The sequence below is a fragment of the Phocoena phocoena genome, chromosome 3 (assembly GCF_963924675.1).
Source record: "Phocoena phocoena chromosome 3, mPhoPho1.1, whole genome shotgun sequence".
NCBI classification, from domain to species: Eukaryota; Metazoa; Chordata; class Mammalia; order Artiodactyla; family Phocoenidae; genus Phocoena; species Phocoena phocoena.
Window position 1 is genome coordinate 27,077,560 of NC_089221.1, and position 9,614 is coordinate 27,087,173.

At 38.9% G+C, this 9,614-nt stretch overlaps 1 non-coding gene across 1 annotated transcript; it reads right to left on the reverse strand.

Moving 5' to 3' along the window:
* Nucleotides 1–5,678: 5,678 nt before the first annotated feature.
* LOC136121723 (U6 spliceosomal RNA) lies at nucleotides 5,679–5,786 on the reverse strand. The gene has a single exon (XR_010655746.1). It is a non-coding gene; the product is annotated as a U6 spliceosomal RNA (small nuclear RNA).
* Between the last annotated feature and the right edge of the window lie 3,828 nt (nucleotides 5,787–9,614).

The following is a 9,614-nucleotide window of genomic DNA, read 5'->3' on the forward strand; positions in this document are numbered from 1 at the left end:
ATCCTTCAAGTATTAATTGGCAACATTCTGTTTCCCTTTTTGCTGAACCGTTTGTAATGATGTTTGGGTTGCAGTATGTGAAGAAAATTCAGCCTCCCAGAAATATGTAGTTGGAAAAGGGAGGAGTATTTTAATAGACTTTTCAGATAATTGTGGATACTCTTTGATAACAACCACAGAACTTGACAAGTGGTAGTTTCTCAAAGGTCAGTTGCACTATATAATTTTTGCTCCAAAGCTTGAATTACACCATTGGCAACAAATGCTGTCAGTTGTTTTCCTTGAAGTGAGGAGTTCAGTTTGTTCCTTTTTGAGAAATGTGTGCTAATTCCACAAGTCAGAGTAATCATAGTTTGTCAATTGTTCTTGCAAATAAAAGTGGTGCTCCGTAGAAATCAACAGTAGTTCAGTTCGTGTTCCAGGCAGCTGTGTTTTCTTTTCCTGTGCTTAGGCTTTCAGCCATTGAACTTCAGTGTCTTTCCCAAGAATCAAGACATTCTTCTACTTAATCTATTAGCACAACTTGGAAAAATTCAGTAATTTTATCTAATAATCAGTTTGTATTTAAATTTCCCCAGTTGTTCCCCCAAATGTTGTTTCTTCCCCGATGCAGTATCTAATCAAGGTTCATGCCATTCATTTGGTTATTAGTCTCTTTTAATCTAGAATAATTACCTACTATTTATGTTTTCCGTAACATGACTTTTTAGAGTCCAAGCCAAGTATCTGGTAGGATAGCCCACATTCTGGATTTGTCTATTTCCTCATGACTCAAGTCAGGTTAAATGTCTTTTGCAAGAATACTACAGAGGTGAGGTTCTGCACTTCTTGCCTCACACCAGAAGGCACATCAGGCCAGGTTGCTTCACTCTGTTTGATCACTAGGCTAGTTAAGGTGGGGATTGCCAGATCTCTCCATTTTAAATTAAGATACCTTCTTCCTTCATCCTTTTTATTAAATTCTTTGAAGAACATGTGAGTTTTGGGGACTTAGTGTGGAGGGGAGGAATGGTTCCAATGAATTGGCAGTGGAGATTACCTGCTGGCTATCTTGTGCTTCTCATGCCACTGACTAATAATAGGCAGAATAGGGAGGTTTTGTATAAATTGAATTGATTGATCTTGATTGTCTCGAGGAAACTAGGCTGTGGAGAACTATGTTTGGAAACCAGGGATTTATTGATCTTTTATTTTATACTCCCTTGACCAGTTGTCCTGGTGAGTAAAAGACTGCAATGACTCACAGAGAAAAGAATTCCAAGAACACAGACACTGTAGCAATGAAGAGTTTGGACTCCCCATCTGGTAAAGAACCCTGGTACAGTCAAGATGCTGGGAGAGGTTAAGGGGCAGATGGAATGGGCAGTGGGAAAAGCCAGCAACAATGACCAACACAGACCTTTTGATGTCAGGAGTGTCACAACAATGTTTTATGTAACTTAATTGTTTCTTGTCTCCCTCCCTTTCCTCTGAAATAAGTTATATGGATAACAACAATGCTGGCAAAGTTTTAGGGTTTTGTTATGTATTTATTTAGGCTGCACTGGGTCTTAGTTGTGGCACACGGGATCTTCAGTTGAGGCATGCAGGCTTCTTAGCTGCTGCATGCGTGAGGGATCTAGTTCCCCGACCAGGGATCTAACCCATGCTCTGTGCATTGGGAGCGCGGAGTCTCACCCACTGGACCACCAGGGAAGTCCCAGGTTTTAGGTTTAGATGGGAGTATAAGAAAATTGATACCAATTTGGTATGTGACATGGTAGCTGATAGAACTTCATGCCCACTCTGTGATGGGGGCTCAATCTTTCCATTAGATGAAGGACCAGAAAGGATGCTGAGGGCAAAAAGGCATGGGTGGTATCTCTAGCTCTGTATCTCGTATCTATCTATCTACCAATCATCTATCTATACTGTGAAGTGTATACATACATACACACAGCACACACACATATATGTATATATAGATATGTTCTATCTCTCCAGATCCATTGTACCTGTTCTATGTCCTGGGAGGCTGCTATGTATAGATTACATCAGTGGCCTGTGCCCTCTCTTTTCTGGTTGGGATTGGTCCGTGGTGAAAGGAGACTGAGGTGGAGTTTGGGTCACCCCAGGCTCCTCCTATGTGAGTATCTTGTGTTGGGCTCCAGTACCTGCTCCTGTCCTTCACCTTTCGGCTGTGGAATGGTGACAGTTCCTCCATTATTAGTAGTCCAGGGTTATAGCATGGTTACCCTTTGGTTTTCCTGACTTTTACCCACACTTTTGTCAATAATCTATTTTAATAAACATACTCCTTGAATTAGCTTAATTTGAGTATATCTTTTCAAATTGGGAAACTGGTAATTGGCAAATTACCAGTTTAGAGAACTGGTGAGCATAGAGAACTGTTTTGGGGAAGAATCTCTGTTGCCTGGCCCTCTGAGTGTGTCTTCAAATCTCTGGTCTTAAAGCAAAAAAACTTTGTTCACTGATTTTTAGAGTGTTTGTTCCTCTCGTGCTATGTGGCATCTAAAAACAGTTATATACATGACCATAAACATCTCCTAAAATCATCAACCAGAAATCAATCCAAGAAAGAAGAGTTTTTCAAAGTCTAGTCCCCTAATTGAATTAGGCGAACTCCTCTCTACTCCAAAGCTACATACTCTCTTTGGTCCATCTCAGTACCAGAGAGAATCACAGCTGTCAGGGGGAACACGAGATTACTGGCAATCACTAGGGTGACTGCCTGCTGCTGTGCAGGGATAAATGCCAGGGGCTGCCACTCCACTGCACACGTCCCTTGACGGAGAAGCGGTTCCCAGCATGTTCAGCCCCCAAGGTTGGTTGCCAAGTGGCTCAAGCAGATGTGGTCAGAGTTAGATAGGGAGACGAGGACGTTTCTGAGTGCTTGAAAGGTATGGGAGATGTTGGCCATCTTGAAGCATGGCCAGAGTAAATCCCCAAGGCGGGCACCCAAGTCGGACATCAGAATCCCAGTCTCAAGTGGCAGACCTGGAAGCCTGGATAATTTATTACATGAGGTGATGTCAACTTTTGGCCGCAGATGGGTTTTCATTCTCCTTGTCTGCCACATGGGTACAAGTCTTTTTACAGGGGAGGAATGTACTGAAAGCCAAAGGCTTTGGCAGTTTATAAAGCCCAGCATCCTAACCATTAGGCCACCAGGGGATTCCTACAGCCCTGTATTTTTAAATACAGGAATATTCTGTGAGTGGCTTCTGAGGGAGTGGCAGTAAGTGTCACGGGGAGCCATGATGACAGCTGTTTTAACAGCTTTAGTGTATAGAGATGTTCCTGGGCATGCGGGAGGCCTATCAACAACTGGCGAAACATATCTATATGAACATCCACATCTTCCTTTGTATCAGTCAATCTCAATATTTACAAATGTCCCATGCAAGGGTGACTGAATTGCCTTCTCTATGGGCTTGACAAATAGGAGGGTTCTGACAATTGTGCCAGGCTACACTGGAAACGTTTGTAGCATATGAAGTGCCTTTTTACTTCTCCATTGGAGGTGCCGTTCCAAAGGTCACGCAAGCAGTCAGGGAGGAGATCCTTGGTCACCACCTAGTGGCCATCTAGGGAATGTCGAGGGTGATAGCAGTAATGCTCAAATTATCTGCGGTGAAAGACGTCATTTCCAACTGGTTGTGGACCAATACTTTTGTAAAATACAACAAAAAATTGTTACGAAAGTTATGTAAAAAATACAAAATGCAAATTGCAATTTTTTATTCAATTCAACACAACATTTTAATAAATGTAATCAGAACAAACAAAACACAGGGAAATGAAAATAAAAACTCTACACATAGTTCATTGCAAGTGTAAACAAAACTAAACAGAGTGAAACAGCTCTTTCCCCATGTTAAATGCCTAAATGCAGTTTTGAACAAACACCATATGTACCAATGTTCAAGTTTTCTACCAAGTATTTGATGTAAATATGTATCAACATCTGTTATGTAGAAAGAATAGGTTTTTAATGTGTTAAATGAACTTGTTTCTCCTTAAAATTTATCTAATCTAGATTGCATTGATGACAGTGTTACTGATGGGGGTAATGTATATATAAACTGTTTCTGTGTTTTGTTTTAATAACATATGTAGTAGAGAAACCAGTTCACAGGAACAGGTTCAAGATACTAATTTTTGACTTTTATGTATAATGAAGCAAGTGAGGCTATATTTCCAAAATTGATCTTTAATTCTTCATAAGTAGTCAATTCTAACAATTTATTCTGTATTGTTGCAGTTAAATTGTATATTGACACGAAAGAGATGAATTCAAGCTACATTTCCATCTTTTGATGAAAAACATAATTAAAAACATTCTATACTGTATCTAAACTATTGATTGATAATTGTTGTTAAATTATGGTAATGTTATTACAGTCTATATAAATTTTGTTTTCCCAAATTATAACCCTTAGATCTTATTTGCCATTGAAAAACATGTTGCGTGAAAGTATTAAAATCATTAAAAGTACTGAAGCTATCAGGCAAATAAGTAAACATGGCTGTTCAAATTGTATCATTAAGGGCTTCCCTGGTGGTGCAGTCGTTAAGAATCCGCCTGCCAATGCAGGGGACACAGGTTCGGGCCCTGGTCCAGAAAGATCCCACATGCTGTGGAGCAACTAAGCCCACGCGCCACAACTACTGAGCCTGTGCTCTAGAGCCCACGAGCCACAGCTACTGAGCCCACGTGCCGCAGCTACTGAAGCCCAAACGCCTAGAGCCCGTGCTCTGCAACATGAGAAGCCACCACAATGAGAAGCCCGTGCACTGCAACAAAGAGTAGCCCTGGCTCACTGCAACTAGAGAAAGCCGCGTTTAGCAACGAAGACCCAGTGCGGCCAAAAATAAAAATAAAGTAATTAATTTAAAAAAATTGTATCTTTAAAAAGTAGAAACCAACTTTTAAAATTAAGAGTTTGTTCCTGAGTTCAAACATTCCTATTTCAGTAACCACCATACTTCAGCAAACAGATATAGTTGTTTATGATCAGCTTCTATATTACAACATACTAAAGGTAATATTCTTGATGTCAAAGCATTAGCTTTTACGTCATTCACAATTTTTGCTCTGTCAATAAACATACTAAGAACATCTGACTTTATATATGTATACACACAAATTTATAAAGTAAACTGGTGAAATATTAAAAATTGGTGAATCTAGGTTAAAGGGTTTATGGGAATTCTTTGCACTATTCTTGCAACTCTTCTGAAAGTTTGAAATTATTTCAAACTAAAAAAAAGTAAAAATAAATGATTATTTGATTGGAGAGTAACCAGACTGCCAAAATTTTGTCTACTATCATGACTGTAAACATTATTAAATCCTTTAAAATAGTAAATCCTTTAAAATGGTACAAGCTAATAACATAAATTGCTTCACTAGTTTAGGTGGTAATGTAAAACCATAAATTGAAAAAAACCTGATTATAAATGAACATTATTGTAAAAATTACAGTTATAAAAAGAAGTGCTTACATTTTTTAGAATCGTATTGGGTGGGCCAAAAAGTGCCTTCAGTTTTTTGGGTTTTTTTTTTAAACATCTTTATTGGAGTATAACTGGTTTACAATGGTGTGTTAGTTTCTGCTTTATTAACAGAGTGAATCAGCTATACATATACATATATCCCCATATCTCCTCCCTCTAAAAATATGGAATGCTTCACGAATTTGTGTGTCATCCTTGTGCAGGGGCCACGCTGCACAATCTCTGTATCGTTCCGATTTTAGTATATGTACTGCTGAAGTGAGCACATGCCTTCAGTTTTTAAAGTAAAAGCCACGTTTTTCATTTTCCGAAGAACTTTTTTGAACAACGACATACCCTTTTGTTCACTACCTTCGGCCATTTTCCAGGCAACTTCATAATTCCATCTTTCCAAAACTTTTTATCTTGCCAGGTAAGAACTGTCCCAGGTGCCTTTTACAGTCTTCCAGGGAATTGAAGTTTTTTCCACTAAGAGAATTTTATGAAGACCAAAATAAGTGGTAATCGGAAGGTGCAATGTCTGGTGAATACAGCAGGTGAATCAGAACTTCCCAGCCAAGCTGTAACAGTTTTTGCCTGGTCATCAAAGAAACATGTGGTCTTATCTTGATGGGAGATTATGCATTTTCTGTTGACTAATTCTGGACGCTTTTCGTCAAGAGCCGCTTTCAGTTGGTCTAATTGGGAGCAGTACTTGTTGGAATTAATCGTTTGGTTTTCTAGGAAAAAAAAAAAGAATTTTTAGGCTGGGACTTTGGGTAAATAAGCTGTAATTTGGGTACTTGAATTCAAGATTTCAGAGGTGGCTGAGGAGACGCAGAAAAGTTGCTCTAGATAGTCAGGGAAAGGAGAGACTAGGATATCGAGTGGATGAAGTCATCTTTGATAGTGACCAAGAAGTCTGTAACTGACAGTAACATGGAGGCTTGGTGAGGGCCTTGCAGACTGCAATCTGTAGCTTAAAAACCTTTTAATTCTTTCTGAAATAATTTCAGACTTTAAAAAGGTACAAAAACAACACTAAGGATTTCTGTAAGCACTCCACTCAGATTCTTACAGCGTTAATATCTGATACAACCGTATGATTATAAAAATCAGGAAACTAACATTGATACAATTATGTAATCTTACAGACATTATTCAAATTGCACCATTGTCCCACCAGTATCCTTATTTTTGGTCCAGGATCCAATCCAGGATCACACATTACATTTTTTGTCATGCCTTCTTGGTCTCCTCTAATTTGAAACAATCCTTCTTGACCTTGAAATTTTGAAACGTAATGGCCAGTTATTTTGTGCAGAATGTCACTCAATTTGGGTTGTCCGATGTATGCTGATGATAAGTTCAAGTTCTGCATTTTTGGCAAGAATACCACAGTAGGGATGTAGCTTTCTCGGTACATTTTATCAGGAGGTACATGATGTTTATTTGTCCCATTACTGGTACCAAATTTGACAGCTTGGTTAAAGTGGTGTCTGCTAGATACTGCCAGGTTAGTTTTTCAAGGGGCGAGGAAGGAAATGTGGTGTGACAAGGGGCATACTTTGGAAGGAGGAAGGAGGACCTCTCCCCAGCCTCTTGCCCCCAAGCTACCTGGCAAGTGAGGGAAAACCCCAGCATCAGTGAGGACGGCTGCAAGGTCATTGTCCTCAGGGGGGCACCACATTCTCACTTAAAATGATTCCTCCCAGATTTTCTGCTTGTTTTCTTGGCCACCATTTTGTTCTTTTATTGCCACTGTTGAACATTGTGTGCTAAAGACATTTTAAAAAATTCATTTCTTTAGGTATTGGAGAAGAGAGAGTCTGTGATCTTGCATTCCTCTTCTATCTTTGCCTTCTAACAGCTTTTTTTTTGGTCTGTTGTTGTTGTTATGATAGATGTGGGTGAAATAAATATACAACGTACAGTAAACAAAACTACGGACACTCATTCTAATCAAAGATCATAAGATGTTCATTATTTTGCCAGAAGGTGGTAGCAAAGTTACAATCAGACCTCGGGTAAAAATTTTCAAACTGTCAACACTCAACAAAAAACCAAACCAAATGAAAACAAACAACAAGAACAAACTGGGCAAACAATGAAATGTCACCTACTTATTTAATATTTGATTTTTATCTTATAGTCCTGTTGTAGAACTCAGTATTATTAAAAGAGAAAATGTTATATAGTAAATACAATTCTTACATTGTAAGTTTGATGAAACAAATGATTATTTAAAAATTCTTCAGGAGTCAGAGGATCTTTATCAAACTAAATTTTCTTTCTTTTTTTTTTGGTTGTGCCATGTGGTTTGCAGGATCTTAGTTCCTCGACCAGGGACTGAATCCAAGCCACAGCAGTGAAAGCGCCGAGTCCTAACCACTGGACTGCCCAGGAATTCCCTCAAACTAAATTTCTACTTTGTCGGTAGTACTCTCCACTGAATTAAGAGGTTGGATATGAAAATGAACTTAATAGTAAACCCATAAAATTCATTGCATTCTATACATTTTCACAATGGTATGCTATTTGGTGTCAGATTATAATATTGAACATGTTCTGCAACAGGAAAATGTTGGGAAAGAAATTAAGATCTAGTAATTAAAATGTTCTCTATGGAGACTATCATAATTAATTTATGAAATATTGGAGTAGAGAATGTTGAGAAGAACCTAAACAAATATGTTGTTTTCTTGCTCCTATTTTCTGTCCAGTTCAGGCTATTTTAAGCATTCCCTTATTTCCTTTTCCACTGTTGCCCACTGATGAATCATTCATTCATTCAAACCAGTCATTACTTATCCTTTATTTAAAAATTATTTTTTTTTTAATTTTTTAAAAAATTTTATTTTTATTTATTTATTTTTGGTTGTGTTGGGTCTTTGTTGCTGTGCACGGGCTTTCTCTAGTTACAGCGAGCGGGGGCTACTCTTTGTTGCTGTGTGCGCGGGCTTCTCATTTCAGTGGCTTCTCTTGTTGCGGAGCACGAGCTCTAGGTGCACGGGCTTCAGTAGTTGTGGCATGCAGGCTCAGTAGTTGTGGCTCGCGGGCTCAGTTGCTCCGCGGCATGTGGGATCTTCCTGGACCAGGGATCAACCCATGTCCCCTGCATTGGTAGGTAGATTCTTAACCACTGCAACACCAGGGAAGTCCCACTTATTCTTTATCGAGTTTACTATATGGTAGGCAGTCTTCTAGATGCTAGAGAAGTCTCAGTGACAAAGAAAATAAGGACCCTGCTTTGATGGCGCTTTCAGTCTAGTGCAGCGCTGCCCAACAGTTTCCTGTGGTGCGGGTAACGTTCTCTGTGCGTCCATCACAGCAGCTGGCCACATGTGGCCACTGAACACTTGAAATGTGGCCTTTGTGTTGGGCAGATAAGTTCTAGTGAGTGTATTGGGCAGATAAGTTCTAGCGCAAGCTGATAAACAAATACACTGCAGAATTTTGGAAAGTGATAAGCAGTACAAACCAACTGGTTAATGGGATAGAAAGCTGGAAAGGAAGACAATGTTAGTTTCAGGGGTCAGAGAAGGACTTCATATGCACAACAACTGAGGTAAGACCTCATGGAGAAGCCAGTCATGAGGTAAATGGAGAGAAAAAGTGTTGTAGTTCATGAAAAGGTGCTGGATGGAGGGATAATCTTGTACCCAATAGGAGTCACTCCCACTTCCTCCTCTCCCCTCAGCCGTCGGCAACCTTTATGTTTGTTGGTTGTCTCTCCGGGTTTGCTTATCTTGGGCATTTCATATAAATGGAATCACACAAAATGTAAACTTTTGTGTCTGTTTTTTTTACTTGACATAAAGTTTTCAAGTTTCATTCATGTTGTAGCATTTATCAGTACTTTATTCCTTTTTATTGCTAAATAATATTCCATTGTATGGATATATGCCACGTTTTGTTTATTCATTTATAAGTTGATTGACATTTGGTTTGTTTCCACTTTTTGGCTATTATGAATAGTGCTGTTATGGACATTTGTGTGTAGGTTTTTGCATACATGTATTTTCAGTTCTCTTGCGTTTATACCTAGGAGTAGAATTGTTGGGTCATATAACTCAATGTTTAACATTTTGAGGAAATGCCAAATTGTTTTCCAA